At 46.6% G+C, this 17,728-nt stretch overlaps 1 protein-coding gene across 6 annotated transcripts in view; it reads right to left on the reverse strand.

The window, feature by feature from the left end:
* PRDM5 (PR/SET domain 5) overlaps nt 1–17,728 on the reverse strand; it is a 141,585-nt gene that overhangs the window by 16,272 nt on the left and 107,585 nt on the right. The gene's annotated exons all lie outside the window — the stretch shown is intronic.

Here is a 17,728-nt window from a genome sequence, read left to right on the forward strand (position 1 = left end):
ATTTGTCCTTAAAGAGCATTGAAGAAACATGTTAAAGATCTGTCGCTTTAAATGTTTAAATAGCCTAGTGAGAGAAGGTAGAGTAGTTCTGACATAAACCTGTTCTGCAATGTTGTTTTTTTTTTTTGTCCCGTGAGAATCATCCATGGTTAAAATGCATTGTGGTGGAAGAACAACAAGAATTTAGTTTCAATTTGAAAACTACGCAACAAATCTTTGCATCTTTTTAAAAACAACTCCAAAAAATCATAGTGTAGTACTGGTATTTAATGAAAAAATAGAGCTTATCGAAGTATATCCAATGGATACACTTTTTTCCTGAAATAAAATGGCAAATTCCCCACATTTTTTCAATCCTTTATCATGCAGTTTTGCACTGTCTCTGGAGCTTACAGTCTTTGTGTACGCGTGCACAAACACACACATCTGTTCTACCCTCCAAAAAAAACAATACATAGACCTAAATAGACATCTTCCCTCACATAAGTACACAGAGATAAATCTATATTTATATAGCACATGGCATTTATTTAGGAACTTACACTGAATTTTAAAACTAAGTACAACTATTTAAAAAATAAATGGAGTCCAGGAGAATAAATGAGCCTGCTTAGCAGTCTGCAGTGTGCCCAGGGGGAGTTTGAAACTACTAATGCTATAAGTAACATAAGTGCCTGTGCAGTTCATAGAGATTTAGATAATGTTTCTGTCCAAATATTTTTCAGAGTGGAGAATGTAATTCCTGTTACTGGCAGCTAAGGAGGAGAAAGTGTTGCAGTTTGGTTTAACAAATCATACAGCATTAGTTCATTTTGGGAGATAAACTCAGATCCAGGGAAGTAAGGAGAAGAATCAGTCCTCCAAACTTAGGTGATGGAGTCACAGAAGTACTGAAGCTCCTCCAACTGTTGAATCCCTACCTCTAGTATGCAGGGAATAGATGGCTTATTTGTATAGTGTATTCCGGTCAGGTGCTGTGCAGTCTGGCCCCAACCAGCAAAGCACCAGAGCACATGCTTAACTTCAAGCATGTAACAAGTTTTGCCCTTACTGAGAAATATTTCTCCAGGATTTTAATTTTCAATGCACGTAAACTGAGAGAGAAAACAAATCACAATGTGGTATACAGCACAAATCCTGCTAGTAGCTCAGTCTGTGCAACCAGTGACTAGATAAGTGCGCTGTGAAGGATAGTGCTTTCACACATAGTTTATATGCTTTGTGGCTTTTTTAAATCATTATCTTACTTTTGTGGCTTGCATGATTTTCAACATACAAGAAAACATACCCATTTCCTCACAAACAATGAACTTTAAAAAAAAAAAAAAAAAAAAAAAAGCCAGTCCTGAAGTTCTTACGTCAATGGGAATTTTGCCGGACTGAGTAGCGACTTCACAGACTAGGTCCTGTAATTTTCGGGGAAGCTTATGGATAAACCATATGAAAAGCAGGTTTCCATAACACGCCCTTAATTGGTTTTGTATTGTGGTTAATGGAAACCACATTTTCTGTAAACTCTCTGAAAATAAATTCTATGCTCCATGTAGGTTATTCCACAGAAAGCTCAAAATAAAACACAGTAAACAGTCTATATATCTCTGTGGCTTATAAATACCCAATGGCAATCACTGATGTGCCAAAACATTCTTAAATTCTTAAATAGTATAAATTCCTTAAATAGTGTAAATTCTACCTGGTTTACTTGTTGCCTCTCTGTCAGGGCAGGGAACCTACCTAGTTCCCATCAGTGGAGTGTTGATGCTATCACAGCTTGTCCTGCCCATTTTACAGGTGCTCAAGGGTAATAGGAGTGGCTGGGCAGTTTGGGGGAGAAAAGGGCAAGAATTTCGCTGGAAGTTAGGACTCCACACACAGGGGATATAGCAATGGGCTGAACCCACAACCATAAGGAGCTTTCTGTTTACTCTTTTTATATTATATTAATTTACTTAGGCTCTTATTCATATTACCCCTTGAGAAGACCTGGCTGACTGCAGAGGAGCCACCTTGCACTCTTTTATACATATAAATTTCAATTCACATACGTAGTACAGGAAACATACTAAAGATATCACAGTTCTAATCTTCTTTCTTAGATCAGTTTTAAATCAATATAAATCCACTTCAGGAGACTTACTCCTGCTTTACACAAACCCCTGTACCTCTCTCTCTCCCCTCAGTTCCCTATCTTCCACACACCCCCCTTTTATAGAGACATCAGTGGGGTTGCATGTGTAAATCAGAACAGAACTGTAGCCTTTAATTTCTCTGCAAAGGAGAAAACCGTTACCTACCTTTCGTAATTGTTGTTCTTCAAGATGGGTGCTCATGTCCATTCCATTCTAGGTTTGCACATGCCCACGTGCACAGTTGTTGGAGACTCTTGCCTTAGCAGTATCCGTAGGGTCAGCCGTGGTGCCCCCTTGATTGTATATCAGACGGTGCTGGCCATATGCCCTCTCAGTTGTTTCTTGCCAGCAACTCTGACAGAGGGGCAGGAAGGCAGGTAATGGGATGGAGACAAGCAACACATCTCAAAGAACAACAGTTATGAAAGGTAGGTAACCGTTTTTTTCTTTTTTGAGTGCTTGCTCATGTCGATTCCATTCTAGGTGACTCTCAAATATTATCCCTGGAAGTGGACTCGGAGTTCACAGATGTACAGCTTGTAATACTGCTCTACCGAAGCCAGCATCGTCTTGGGCTTACTGGGTAAGCACATAGTTAGACATGAACATATGAATGGACGACTAGGTGGTGGCCCTGCAGATATCCAGAACTAGCACATGGGCCAGGACACCTGCCAATGAGCATGCGTGACCATGCATGGCGAGACGAAAAGGCTCTGCTGAGGCAATCTGCCAATACGTTCCTGGTGCCGGGGAGGTGCGCTGCCACAACATGAATGGCATGCTGCACACAGAAGTCCCAGAGACAGAAGGCTTCCTGGCAGAGGGTTGATGACCTGGCTCTGCCTTGCTTGTTGATATAAAACATTGTGGAGGTGTTGTCAGTCAGGATTTAAACCACTTTGCCTTGTAAGTGGGACCGAAAAGCCTGACAGACGAGGTGAGCCTCCCTGAGCTTCCTGACATTTATGTGGAGGGAGCGGTCAACCCCTGACCAGCACCCTTGTGTACTGAGCTCGCTCAGGGAGGCTCCCCAGCCCAGGTACGAGGTGTCGGAAACCAGAGTAAGCGACGAGGACGCAAAGGGAACTCCCTGCAACACTGATATGGGGTCCAACCACCACGCCAGTGATGATGGGATATGGTCCAGCAACTTGACTACCAGGTCGTGCCTTTTGGGGATGTAGACAGATGCCAACCATGTCTGCAGTGGTTGGAGGTGAAGCTGGGCATGACGGATCACGTAAGTACAGGCAGCTATGTGTCCTAGAAACCTTAGGCTAGTGCGGGTGGTAGTGAGTGGATGACCACTTACACAGGAGATTACATCTAACATGGCTCGGAAACGGGCCTCCAGAAGGAAGGCCCTAGTCTGTGGGGAGTTGAGGACCACCATGATAAATTCTATCTGTTGCACTGGTATAAGGGTCGATTTGTTTTCATTCAGTAACAGGCCTAGGTCCTGGCAGGTAGATCAAGACTGCTCTGCACTCGATTCCACAATCTGCCATTGATGAGCCAATCATCGAGATAAGGATAGACCTGGACCCCCCGACGGCTCAGGTAAGCAGCTATTTTGTACATACCTGTAGAGCTGAGGGGAGGCCAAAGGGAAATGCCGTGAACTGGAAATGGCGCTGGCCCACCATAAAACCGAGTAATTGTCTGTGTCACTGGAAGATAGAGATATGGAAATAAATGTCTTTCAAGTCGAGAGCGTTGTACCAGTATCTGGATCCAGGGAGGGGATGATGGAGGCCAGTGAAACCATGCAAAACTCCAATTTCTTGAGGTACTTGTTGAGTCCTTGCAGGTCCAGAATGGATCTCGGGTCCCATTTTGCTTTTGGAATCAGGAAGTAGCGGGAGTAGAAACCTTTCCCATTCATTTCCTGAGGGACCTCCTCCACCACCCTCAGCTGTAGGAGGTGTCTACCTCCTGAATGAGGAGTTGCTCATGAGAAGGGTCCCTGAAGAGGGATGGGGAAGAGGAGGGATAGGAGGGGGGGTGGCCCAGTGACAGTCTCTAGCTCCCAGCAGTCCAAGGTAACTCACAACCAGGCCAAATGGTAGGGATAGAGACAGCTGAGGAAAATATGGGGCAGATTCAGGGAGTTGACTGGGGCATCACTCTCGAGTGCACCCTCAAAACGCCCGCTTCTGGCCCCCATGGTGTTTCACTGGACCAGGCTGCGCAGGTGAATGGGAGGAGGATGGGAAGCGGTGACTAAAACTAGTATCCCTTCTCCTTGTAGATCCCTGCCAAAGCCTTGGCAGCGGGGGCAGCTGGAATTGTTTCCTTGCTGACTGAGGCGTATTTAACCCCAGGGAACGGAGGGTGGCCCGAGTGTCCTTCAGACTGTACAGACTTGCGTCCGTTTGTTCTGCAAACGGCTCAGCTCCATCAAACGGGAGATCTTGTATTGAGGACTGCATCTCCTGGGATAGGCCTGAGGTCTGAAGCCAGGAACTGCACCTGATGACCACTGCTGAGGCAACCACACTAGCCATTGAATTGGCTGCACCCCAGGCCATCTGGAGAGAGTACTGAGCCGCTGCAGTACCCTCCTCAACAAGGGCCCCGAACTCTTGGGCCACCTCCTGTGTCATGGAGTCCTTAAACTTATGGAGGGAGTCCCAAAGGTTAAAATTATATCGCTCCAAAAGAGCCTGGTGGTTTGCAACTCAGAACTGGAGACTGGCCATGGAATAAATTTTCCTCCTCAAAAGGTACAGTCTCTTGACCTCCTTATTTTTGGGATGGAACTAGAATGCCATTGGCTTGTCCTTCTCATTGGCTACCAACAACCAATGACCCCGGGGGCGGGTCGGTGTATAAAATATTCGAACCCCTTGGCGGGGATGAAATACTTTTTAATCAGCCTTCTTGGAAGTGGGGGGAATTGAGGATGGGGTTTGCCAGAGGGTTTTGGCAATCTTTAGGACCCCTTCATGCACCAGAAACACGACCTTTGTGTGGGTAGATGTGGAGAGCACATTGACCGAAGTGTCTGATTGCTCCGCCATCTCTTCTGCTTCTAGGCCGAAGTTAGTGGCCACCCTTTGAAGCAGGGCTTGGTGCTCCTTAAAGTCATCTGTTGGGCTAGAACAGGAGGGCGACAACTGAACCATCGGGGGAGGTCCGGAGCATCATCTCCCCCAGGGGAAGGGATCTCAGAGTGGGCACCTGTCCCTCCACCTCAGCGTTGGCTAGCACTTCGCGCACCGAGTCCGACATAACCAGCACCTCTGAGGTGGATGCAACCTCAGGAGCCCAGTCTGGCCAGGGTGGGGCCGTCAATGCCTGAGTTTGGCGGCTAACTGTTGCCATGGGTGACCTGTGCCTCAAATAGTCAGACCAATGCCGTGAGTAGGGGGAGCTGCACTGTGTTGGGGAGCGTCCCCATGGTGTAGGTGATGGTAACTGTTGGCGCGGAGAGGGTCGGCGAGAAGATGACCGGTACCAACTATACAGTGACCAACGGTTGGTTCCCTCTGGGTGAGGCCCAGCGTGAGGGTAGAGACCGGGAGCACGGTGCTGGTGATCTGTGGTGGTGAACTGGTGACCTGGGCTGATGCGGAGACCGGGGCACGACGATAAAGGGCTCTGCCTTGGCGCCGGAGACCAGCGGCATTCACTCGCCTTCTGGGAGGCTTTCATGGCTGGCTTGACCTTGTAGGGAGCCTTTGCTGGGTCCATCGCTGCATGCAGTGCCAGCTGCAGTGGGAGAGTCCTTCGCTTTCTGGGAACTGGGAAGGCATTGACTCCACCATCAATGGGTCCCCTACTGCTCCCTGGCATCAGTGGCGGATCCCTTAGGGGGGTTGGAGGTCCCCTTGGGGATGTGCCACCTTGCAGCTCCAGCGTTGGTGGGCGTTCCGAACAGGCCCCTTGGTCCTTCTTGCTTGGTGCCAGATCTCGCTTCTTTGGCTTTTTCTTGGGCACTGGTGAAGGGGTCTGTGTTGGGCAAAGCCCAGTGCCAGGGCTGCACTACACACCGAGGCCGAAGTGCTGGGTGTTGCATCTTGCAAGGCCAGCCCTGAGGCGGGGTCAAGAGCGGCCTCCATGTGGAGGGCTTCAAACAAACATCGCGTTCTTTCTGTGTCCTGGGATGAAAGTTCTTACAGATGCGCCAGTTTTCTTTAATGTGGGATTCCCCTAGGCACTTTAGATAGTTGCCGTGCGGGTCACTAACAGGCATAGGCCTATTACAGTCAGAGCAGGGCTTAAAACCCTGTGCCTGGGGCATGTCCTAACTGACTAACTACAGTACTTCACAGCTACTTACTAACTAATCTACAATAAACAAAACTATTTACAGTTGGAACATGAAGTCGAAAAGGAAAGAACGTCTGATCTCTTGCATGGCAAAGGAGAGAGGTGCTCAGACCAACTACCACAGGCGGTCAGAAGGAACTGAGGGGGCATAGAACCGGTGGCACCTGATATACCGACCCATTAGTGCGGCACTCTAGGGGGTGCCACAGCCAACCCTACAGATACCACTAAGGCAAAAGTCTCCAACAACTGTGCATGTGGGCACGCACACACCTAGAATGGAATCAACATGAGCAAGCACTCAAAGAAAAGCTTTTGTCTTGGAGGAAGACCGCACATTATAAAGAACTGCTTTTTCAAAACAAAACCAATCACACTATGGAAAAAAAAAAACTAACCAAGTTTCTATTACAAGAAACATATTTGGAGAAGAGAACATTTATAATGTGGAAAAAGAAGATGGCGCTTGATGCAACCTCCCCTCTAGAAAATCTGCAGGGAAAAAAAATATATTAAAAACTAGTAAAAAGTTGGAAAGAAAATACGTGTCATTGGAAAGAACAATGGAGACACTGAAGAAATTAAAAGATGGAAAGATTTAGAGCATAAAGCAAAGGAAAACATTGCTAACTATTAACAAACAGAAGGTCGCTGGGAAGATGACAAATCTGACTTCACTTGAGTCTAGGATTGCTAGCGTTATAAATCCAGATTGTCTAAATGCAGCATGAGTCCAAGCTACAGCAACCATGGCAGCAAAGTTATGTATTTTTTGTACTGATTAGATAAATTAGAGATGAGACAATCACAATGTAATTAACATCAAAGTGATTTAGTATTATATGTTTTAAGTATATTGGGCATAAATAGAAACATCTGTGCTAAAAGAAACAGGATTTAAAACTTTCTTCTTACAAAACATAAAGAGGCCAAAGGGAGCCCAACTGGGGGCTCAGCCTTGTTTGCAAAAATCAGGTTGATGTCTAGCTATGAGATTTAGCAGTCTAACTTTAGGCTCCTGTTTTTGAAAATCTTGGCCTTATCAAAGTAAACACTTAGAGACATTTAGTTTTTAAACTGATAGATTTGATAGACAGATGCCTCAAGATTACTGGTCTCAAAATTGCAAATTTTTTTTTGTCTTTGAATTAAGGAATCATGGGTCATGACCCTGACTTCTAAGCAACTGCATTAATGTCTTTTATTAGATTACAGCTCAGAGCTGTGCATGAATACTTAAAACTACCTCCCTTATGTCATATTTATCAAATAGATGTATGTGTCCAGTCTCTTACAACCATGATGGATGAAAATACACAAAATCAGAAATACTTGCTCGTATGGGTGCTTATGTCTTTCTTACAGAAAATACATACCATATACAAATTAACATATATGGTTGCTTGTTCTTCCATTTTGATGGTAAAACTACCAGGCTAATTCCTATTGTGTTGTTTAGGTAAAGCTTGTGAACAAGAATCTCAAACCCCGGGCCACTGATAAACAAGTAAAGCATGGTTGTGGTTTTGTGTGAAATGTCTCCAAATAATTTTCTAAATCCTCATAGGAACTGGGAATTGTTTAGCAAAACTGAACATGTAAAATACTAGCTCTTCAGTAAAGAAGCTCTTCAGATAGATCGATACTTGTTTTTCCAGAAAGCCTCTTGAAATTCAAATAAATTAGACTGAGATAAAAATACATTTCATAGACAAGGTGGCAAGTACAATTCACATATGCAGCATGTAAAGCATACCAGAGAAATCTAGGACCTAGTCTTTCTAGTTACATTGATTTTATACCAGTGTATCTCCATTGACTTCAGCAGTTAATCCTGATATAGGCACCGACTTCCCCACTTTCTCCTGGGTGCTCGACCCTCCCTCTGCCCCTGGACCTGCCCCCACTCCACCCCTTCCATGTGGCCCCACCCCTGTCCCGCCTCTTCCCACCCCGCCCTGCCTCCATTCCAACCCCTTCCCCAAAGTCCCCACCCTAACTCTGCCCCCTCCCTGCCCCTATTGTAACTTCTTCCTCAAATATCAGCCCTGGCCCCGCCTCTTCCCCTGAGCACACCACATTCCCACTCCTCCCCCTCCCTACTGGAGCCTGCTAACACCATCAAACAGCTGTCTAGCGGGGGCTGGGCGGGAAACGCTGGGAGGTAGGCAGAGGAACGGGGACGCAGTGCGCTCGGGGAGGGGAGAAGGAGGTGGGGCAGAGGTGAGGGGAACTTGGCTGCCAGTGGGTGCAGAGCACTCACTAATTTTTCCCCAGGGGTGCTCCAGCCCCGGAGCACCCACAGAGTCGGCGCCTATGAATCTTGATCATCACCAGCTCCCAAACCTCTCTACACAGAGTTCCCCATCCACCACTTGCACCTCTTTCTTGTATAGGCCACACATGCCCAGGTTCACACATCTAAGCATACCATCCACACATACATTAGAATTATAGTTTTAGGGTAGGATCTGCAGAAGTGCAATGTGATAGCCTAACTGCTCCCATTGTAGTTAATAGCAATCCTTCCCGTGACTTCAGTGGGAGCTGAGTTAGACCAGCTGAGTGCTTTTGAAAACACCGTTCCTTAAATTGCCTGCCCATGGAAGTGCAGAGGGAGGGGGAAGAGAACATTCTCCAATTAGTGCACACAAAGCCTGATTCTCTGTCACCTTTTTCCCTTTGTAAACATTCACATCTATGCCAACTGAATGTAAAATGGCTGTAGAAAGGCACAAACCACAATTTAAGGCCAAATCTCCACTTTTCCAAACCTTGTGCAGTAAAATTGCACACTCTAATGTAATTTAGACCAGCGTAAGGATATAAAGTGGTCAAGTCCAGGGGCAAAACAGTATGTGGTTAGGTAAAAGTTACAGTTTGATTCTTGGTTCCAATACGTCTATGTAAGACTGTCAGATGTGGCTGGTTAGAGAGACAAAGTTGGTGAGGTAATATCTTTTATTGGACCAACTTCTGTTGGAGAGAGAGAGAGAGAGAGAGCTTTCAAGCTTACACAAAGTTCTTCTTCATGTCTGGGAAACTAACTCAAAGTGTCACTTGCTGAATACAGGATCTTAACAGAATGCTTAGCATAAGTAGTTAACACATATTTTAAGAGGCCAAGGTGAAGTGGCCCATTAATACCCCTCCAGTCATAGGGAGGCAAGGAAAGAGGATGGGGGACAGCAGCTGGAGGGTTGTTAGTGGATAACAGATCATTGTAATAAGCCACAAATCCATTCAGGCCATGTTTTTTAGTGTCTACCAGAGTTATGAATTTAAGCTCCTTCACTTCTCTTTTGAAAGTGTTGTTTCTTTAAGGAGGAGGGCTAATAGGTCAGATGAGTGATTGCTTTATGAAGAGTGTTCACCCACATGTGATTTGGGGTTTTTAGCTTATCATTTCCTGTGTAAGTTCATTTCAGAGCATAGTGTTTGTCTGGTTTCACCCACCTAGTTGCTATTGGGCATTTAGTGCACTGGATGGAGGTACACCACATGTTGTAGGATCCATGGATCTTGAGAGGTGTTTTGTGGGGGATGTTTATTATCGTAGCAGTGGAGATATGTCTGTAGGTTTTGCATCTGTTGTTCTGGCAGGGTCTGGTTCCACCTTGCGTTGGTGTGTCCTGGTCTGTGGGGAGCTTCCTTCTGATTATGAGCTTGGAGAGGCTGGGGGGTTGTTTGAAGGCCAGAAGAGGGGGTTCAGGGATGATTTTTTTTTTCCAGAGTGTGGTACCCATCGAGCATGGGTTGTAGTTGTTTGATGATATGTGGTTGGTGTCATCCTGATCATCTCTAAAGTTCTGTGCAAATGTGGTGTACAGTTGTGCTTTTGCAAAAATGCATATTCACTCACAATGGAAGAAACACATTTAGAGAAAAAACTATGAGCCTGGACTTCATGAAAGTGACTATATTTTTTTAAAAAAAATCAATTTTGTGATAGGGCAGTCTTTAAATAGTATGTTCTGATTTTTTTAAAAAAATGCTTTATTATTAAACTAAGGTGTTATCTTTTCCCTTGTTGGTAAAACACCATGAGCTGTCTGCATGAGATACTATCTGCATTCAAAGATGTATTTAATATTGTGTAATCTATCATAACAGAACAACTATCATCAAACTACTTCACAGTTAAGCAGCCCACCAATGAAAATCTTACAATCTACCTCTGCTTGATCTAGAAACCCCTTGTAGACATTACCAGATGATGCAGCGTGACATGGCTATCGGGTAGTTCTTCACAAGCAAACCTATTGGTTTAGCAGCTGTGGTAACAGACCTTTGAGCCTCTGTGGATTCCAGTGGCAGTGACAGGGTGTTTTTCGGTTTTGTTTTGTTTTTTAAACACATAAAAAGGAGCTAAGGATAATTTTACTACCAATCAGATGGTAACACAGAATGTATTTGTCTATTTTTCTTAAAGGACCAACTCTCCTCTTGATGAAGGATTTGAGGGGGAAAGAGGGTAAAGGCAGAATCATGTCTGCTGCTTATCTAGCTGATTTTTATACAGTTACATTTCAGACTTACAGAAAGCATTAAATTGATTAATGTCTCAAGAACACTGGCAATATTTTGTTAGGTCCCCTCCACCAACGTAACACCCCCTGTTGAGAAGAGAGAATAAGTCACCTAGATCACAGATGGTATGAGTTAATGAGGTCAAGTTTTGTACTAACATGAAAAATCTGAAAGAGGTAATAAAATGTCTTTTCAACCATTGGAGATTGCTTAGAAATCAGAGCAAGTGTCTCCTTCACAGACAGAGGTCTATTTAAAGTGTCCAACACATATACAATTATCAGTGTAATATTTATTCAGGAAATAGGCACTTAGATCAAACACTGATAGGAATTCCTAACGCTTGGAATGGCCAGACAGAAATATTAAGGGTTTGTGATTTAAATTATTGTAAGATTCATAGACAAGAGAACATTACATTATGAATACCATGTTTTCTACTATTAAATTAATAATAGTATCTGCTGCTGTCAGAATTTAGCAGGAGAAATCGATCTTTCATTTTACTTGTACTGTACTGTATATGTAATAGATCTGATTGAAAATTTTCCATTGAACAAGTATTCGATGGAATATGGCTTTTATAGCAAAACAGACATTTTCACAATACATGTCAGTTTTTATTCAAATTTTTTTTGGTCACAATTGAAAACCAAAAACATTTTTGGGTTTTCAGTAACTGAAATGTGAAAATTTTCAGTTTTCAACAAAAACCTGAACATTTTCAAAGAACATTTGATAAAAATGAAAAAAAAAAATTCATGTTGAAATTTTTCACACACATACACCCCCACACTCACCCACCCCGACCAGCTCTAGTATATACTGTAGCTTGGTTTTATTATCACATTCACTTCTTGTATTGCCTGTTTATGGTAATCTACTGCAAAGAAGTTCTGTATAACCTGAAATAATTTCTGTCCTTGGGATTTAGTGAAAAGAGGCTTTATTTAACCAATCATGACAAAATGTGAACAGATATTGATCTATCCGTAAAAGAGGAGCAGCACCTACATCAAAATATATTTTCCCTCTACTTGGAAAAAAATCAGTCAACTCCAGAAACTAAAGGAAAATGTAGGCCCTGTGGGATTCATACCTTCTATCTCCTGTATACAAACAAAGAGATTTCACATACAGCAACCACAGCACTTGCAAGAGCATCATCTTCAAGAGGACAGATGTTTGGGAACTCACTCATGTCTCACCAATGGGAAAATATAAACAGAAAAAACGGTTACCTGCCTTTCGTAACTGTTGTTCTTTTGGATGCGTTGCTCATGCCCATTCCAAGCTAGGTGTGCACGCGCCCATGCATACAGCTACTGGAGATTTTTCTCTTAGTAGTATCTGTAGGGCTAGTCCTAGCATCCCCTGAGCCCTGCGCTTATGCATCGATATAAAGGGGCACTGACAGCCCCCCACACTCTCAGTTCCTTCTTGCAGGCAACTCTGACAGAGGGGTAGGAGTGTGGGGCATGAGCAACACATCTTGAAGAACAACAGTTACAAAAGGTAGGTAGCCATTTTTTCTTCTTCGAGTGCTTGCTCATATCCACTCCATGCTAGGTAACTCCTAAACAGTATTCCGAAGGTGGACTCAGAGTTCACAGACGTGCAGTCTGCAACACAAAGCTGGCATCGTCCCAAGCCTGCTGTGTAATGGGCGTAGTGGGAGGCGAAGGTGTGAATCGAAGACCAAGTAGCAGTTCTGCAAATGTCCTGGATCAGAACCTGCACAAGGAAGGCCACTGGTGAAGCCTACGACCTCGTGAAATGGGCCTTCACGACTGACAGAGGTGGCACCTTCGCCTGCTCAGAGCAGAACCTGATGCATGCGGGTATCCAAGACAACATTCTCTGGGACGAGACCGGCAGACCTTTCATTCTGTCTGCTACCGCTAAAAGGGCGGTGTCAACTTGTGAAAAGATTTAATTCTTTTGAAGTAGAAGGTGACGATCCGCCTAACGTCCAAGGTATGCAGCCAGTACTTGTTGGGTCTTATGAGGCTTTGGAAAGAAGACCGGTAGAAAGATGTTCTGATTAGTGTGGAACTGTGACAGAACCTTTGGTAAGAAAGCTAGGAGGGGCACAACTGTATATTGTCCTTGTAGAACATTGTATAAGGGGATTCTGATGGCAATACCCTAATCTCAGAGACCCTTCTTATCAAAGTGATCACCACCAGAAAGGAAACTTTCCACAAGAGAAGCAGCAGAGAACAGGAAGCCAGCACCTCGAAGAGCAGACCAGTGAGTCTCATCACCACCAGGTTCACGTCCCAGAGGGGGACCCTATTGCAACTTGCAGGTAGAGCCTCTCCAATCTTTTCAGGAACCTGATTGCCATCTCGTGGGAGAAGACTGATCTACCATGCACTGAAGGATGGAAGGCCGAGGTGGCCTTTAATCGACAAAAGAGCCAGGTCTCGATGCTATAGGTGGAGTAGATAGTCCAAGATGAATTGTAGCAATGACCAGGAGGGAGAAAGACCAGTCCTGTTGTGCCTCGTGGCAAACAAGTCCAGTTGGGGGTCCCCCACCTCTGGAAGATGTTGCTGATCACTTCCATGAAGGCTCATGTTTGGTCCATCCACCTGCAAACGGTCAGGGCACACCCTGACCGTTGTGAGGAGCAACACATTGCTCCGTCCAAGGACGAGGACCAGATATGAACCCTGGGAACTTGATTAAAGGACAGTAATCGTGGGAAGCTTCCTTGGCTTGGCCTTAAGGCCTGAGAATTAGGATTGTAGTAGATAGAGGCTGAAAAACAAGAATATTAATCAATGTCATGCATTCCTTTGCGGTGAAAGTAGGTAGTGTGCAGGGGGGAGAAATATAATAAAAGAGAAGGTGGAAAGCTGACAGGCAGCAGCCCATTTCAGCTGACCAGCTTGCTTGCTTGAATAAATCTGTGTTCTGTCTCATCATTGAACCGCCACAACTGGCGCCCAAACGTGGGGCCCTCAGCACTCACCTCGCCCGGCAAGGGTTTCAGACGCGTCACTCATCCACTTCGTGGATCCCGGTGAGTATTTTTCGTTGTGGTAAGTATGGGAAGTTCCCTCTCTGCTTTGCAAGTGCAACATCGCACTGAGCTACAGTATTTGCTGCGTAAGGCTCAGCATGTCTGCCCCACTCGAGAACTCACTCTCCTGTTACAGGAGGTGAGTGCCCAGTGCCCGTGGTACCCTGAAGCCGGAACCCTTAAGCTAGCGGACTGGGAGCGGTTGGGCCAGACATTGCATGAAGAGCCTCGGGCGCCCGTGCAGGCTTTACATGCCTGGCACCTCTGCCGCGATGCGATACAGCGTGTCGCCTCGGACAGGCCCTCCCTCGCGAGGCTGGTGATCTCGCCACGCCCGTCGGCTCCTGCAGTCACCCCCCCTCCTACCGATGCAACACAGTGTGTCGCCTCGGAAGAACCTTCTCTCGCGCCAATAGAGGGGCTGCCAATCCCGCCACCGCCGTCGGCTCCTGCAGCCATCCCTCTCCCTGCTTCGCCCCCAGTGCCTTTATTACCACCGCCTCCCTTACCTTCCCCACCGGAGCCGGTGTGTGATTACCCTCCCCCCCTAGGACCCCATGCTTCGGGGCCCCCCGGGAGGTCGTCTGCATCTGCTCAGAGGCTTTCGCTGGTGCAACAAATGGTTCACGCAGCGAAGACTCGCTCAGATCTTACAGCAGAGGAGCTGGCTGAGCTGGTCTCAGTTTGTCCGGTGACCTGGCAGAATGACGACCAGGGCAACCCGGTGGGAACCTGGGTTTCATTGCCTTACTCGGTGGTTAGAGAGGTAAAGAAGGCGATTCGCGAGTTCGGTCTGACTAGCACGTTTGTGCGTGGTCTCATTGAAGGGCTAGGTACTGGGTACTCCTTGATCCCTGAGGATTGGAAGGCGCTGATGCGCATGATGCTGTCACCCAGTCAGTATGTTATTTGGGTCAGTGAGTATCGGCAGGAGGCGGACCGTCAGGCCCAGATTCATAGAGCAGCAGGTGTTAATGTTATTTATGAGCAATTGGCAGGGGAGGGACAGTTTGTTACCATTGAGGTGCAGACTCAACTCCCTCAGGCCCTCTTCCCCCTCATTTCCACCTGCGCCCAGCATGCTTTCCGGAAGGTCCCGGATTCAGGCAAGCCTACAAAAAGCTTTGTCAGTATCCGTCAGGGTGCATCAGAATCCTATCTGGATTTTACCAACAGATTGCAGGAGGCTATCCTCCGACAGGTGGATAACGCTGCGGCAGCTCAGGAGATCCTGTTAAAATTGGCGGTTGAGAATGTGAACGAGGATTGCCGCCGTGCTCTCCAGACGGCGCAAGCCTCTGGCATTTTAGAGCTCTCAGACATGCTACGGGCGTGCCAGAACATCGGCACACAAGCCCATAAGGCTGGAGTTCTGGCTGCCGCCCTGAGAAAAACCGGGAGGGAGGGGAAGCGTTGTTACCGCTGTGGTAAGGAAGGTCACTTTCAGCGGGAGTGCCGCTCATCAAAGGCACCCGCTCGACCCTCAAAGAAGTGCCCCAAGTGTGGGAAGGGCTATCACTGGGCTAATCAGTGTCGTAGCGGGTCGGGAAACCGCGCGACGGGTTCCCCCCGAACCCAGGGCCAAACGGGGGTGTTTCCCACTCAGACAACCATTCCTCTGCCTTAAAATCCATAGACTCTATGAGGGCGGCGACTGCTGGAAGTGCAGGGCTTGATTTGATCATGCAGGAGGACACTGATTTTCGGCTGCCAGGGGAGGTCTGCGCCATACCTACCCAGGTGACGGGACCTCTCCCTGCTGGCTTTGTGGGTCTCGTTCTCCCTCGCTCTCATGCTGGGAAACAGGGCTTTTTTGTCATCCCCGGAGTCATTGATGCCGATTACACCGGCATTATTAAGGTTCAGGTGTGGACTCATCTTCCACAGTCGCTCCCGCGTGGACGGTCAATTGCACAATTGATTTTAGTCCCCTATCAGGTGCCAGCTGCCGAGGATCGAATTCGGGGCGGAGGCGGCTTTGGATCAACGTTGTCTCACTCGCCGTCTCACAGCACGTCCTCTCCACTTGTTGCTCTGACAATGTCAGTCCGCCCCTCGAAACCTCAGTTAACACTTCTCTTAAATGATGTTCCCTTCACAGGGCTGGTGGACACTGGAGCTGACGTTACGGTGATTCGTGATCCGGAGTGGCCGGTTAGTTGGCCTACGGTTCCTTCTAAAGAGTTGTGGGGGATCGGGGGTAGTAAACCCGGGCGACAGAGTTTGTCTTGGGTCACGGTCTCTAAACCGGGAGGCCGTGCCCTTGCTACTATCCGCCCTTTTGTGCTCCCTGTCCACCTCAATATTTGGGGCCGTGATTTACTTACAAAGCTGGACACCACCCTCGATATTAATATCTGATGGCTCAAAACCCTCCCTCACCCACATTGCCCTCCGCATTACCCTTGGTATGGCGATCCTTAGAGCCCGTCTGGATTGACCAGTGGCCCCTCCCTCTAGAAAAACTGAAAGCGCTTCATTCGCTTGTGCAGCAGCATTTGCAGGCACAGCGCTTGGAGTACTCTACTAGTCCCTGGAACACCCCGGTGTTCGTTATTAAGAAAAAATCTGGTGCTTGGCGGCTGTTACATGATTTAAGGGAAATAAATAAATGCATCCAACCTATGGGCCCCTTGCAGTTTGGCTTACCAAATCCAAATTTAATTCCTCAAACCGATCAGCTCTGTGTGTTAGATTTAAAAGATTGTTTTTTCACCATCCCCCTTTGCCCGCAAGATCGCGAAAAATTCACGTTTACGGTGCCACAATATAATAATCAGCAACCCTCTCAAAGGTATCAGTGGAAGGTCTTACCCCAGGGAATGCAAAATAGTCCAACCTTGTGTCAGCTTTTTGTGGATCGGGCCCTCACCCCTTTTCGTGCCCGGTACCCTACGCTAAAGGTCTACCATTATATGGATGACATTTTGCTTAGTGGTCCCCAGGTCACGGAACAACAGATTAACTCTTTGTCTCAAATTCTCGGCCAAAATGGCCTGTTGGTGGCACCAGAAAAAATCCAACGCTCTTATCCCTACCACTACCTCGGCCATAAGGTTTTACAAACCTATGCTGCTCCGGTTCGTCCGGCACTAACTCTACCTCAACCCCTAACCCTTGTTAAATTACAACAGATTTTGGGTCATTTAAATTGGATTCGGCCCTATTTTCGTCTCCCCACCTCAATGCTGCAGCCGTTGTTCGAGCTCCTACGTGGAGCCCGAGCACCGGGTGCAGTTATTGCCATCACTGAAGAGCACATTGCCTGCATTCGACAAATTAATGCAGCATTGAGTCAGCAGTTTGTGGACAGACCCCCTGAGGTCCGTCCCCTACGGTTGATTCTTCTTGCCACCCCTCATACGCCCACTGCGGCTCTGTTTGTACCCCGTACGAATACAGCCGTCTCTATCATAGAGTGGCTGTACCTCTCCTCCACTCCTCCTCGGAATATTTATCCATATTTAGATGCCCTGTCTGATCTTGTTCGTAAAGCCCGCCACCGTGCAGTGCAACTCACTGGCACTGATTTAGTTGATATTGTGTTCCCCTTGTCCCGTAGTGAATTTGATTCCTTATGCCACACCTCTTTGGCTTGGCAGGTTGCTCTTTGTGATTATGTGGGAGAAATTTCTTATAATCCCCCAAAAGATCCTCGGTTGGTAATTACCCAAAAGGTGCCTCTAATTGTTCATCGTCTTAGCCACTCTCAACCCATTGTTTCTGCTGTTACTCTTTTTACTGATGGCTCTCCACATCG

The sequence above is a fragment of the Chelonia mydas genome, chromosome 4, assembly GCF_015237465.2.
Source record: "Chelonia mydas isolate rCheMyd1 chromosome 4, rCheMyd1.pri.v2, whole genome shotgun sequence".
NCBI lineage: Eukaryota > Metazoa > Chordata > Testudines > Cheloniidae > Chelonia > Chelonia mydas.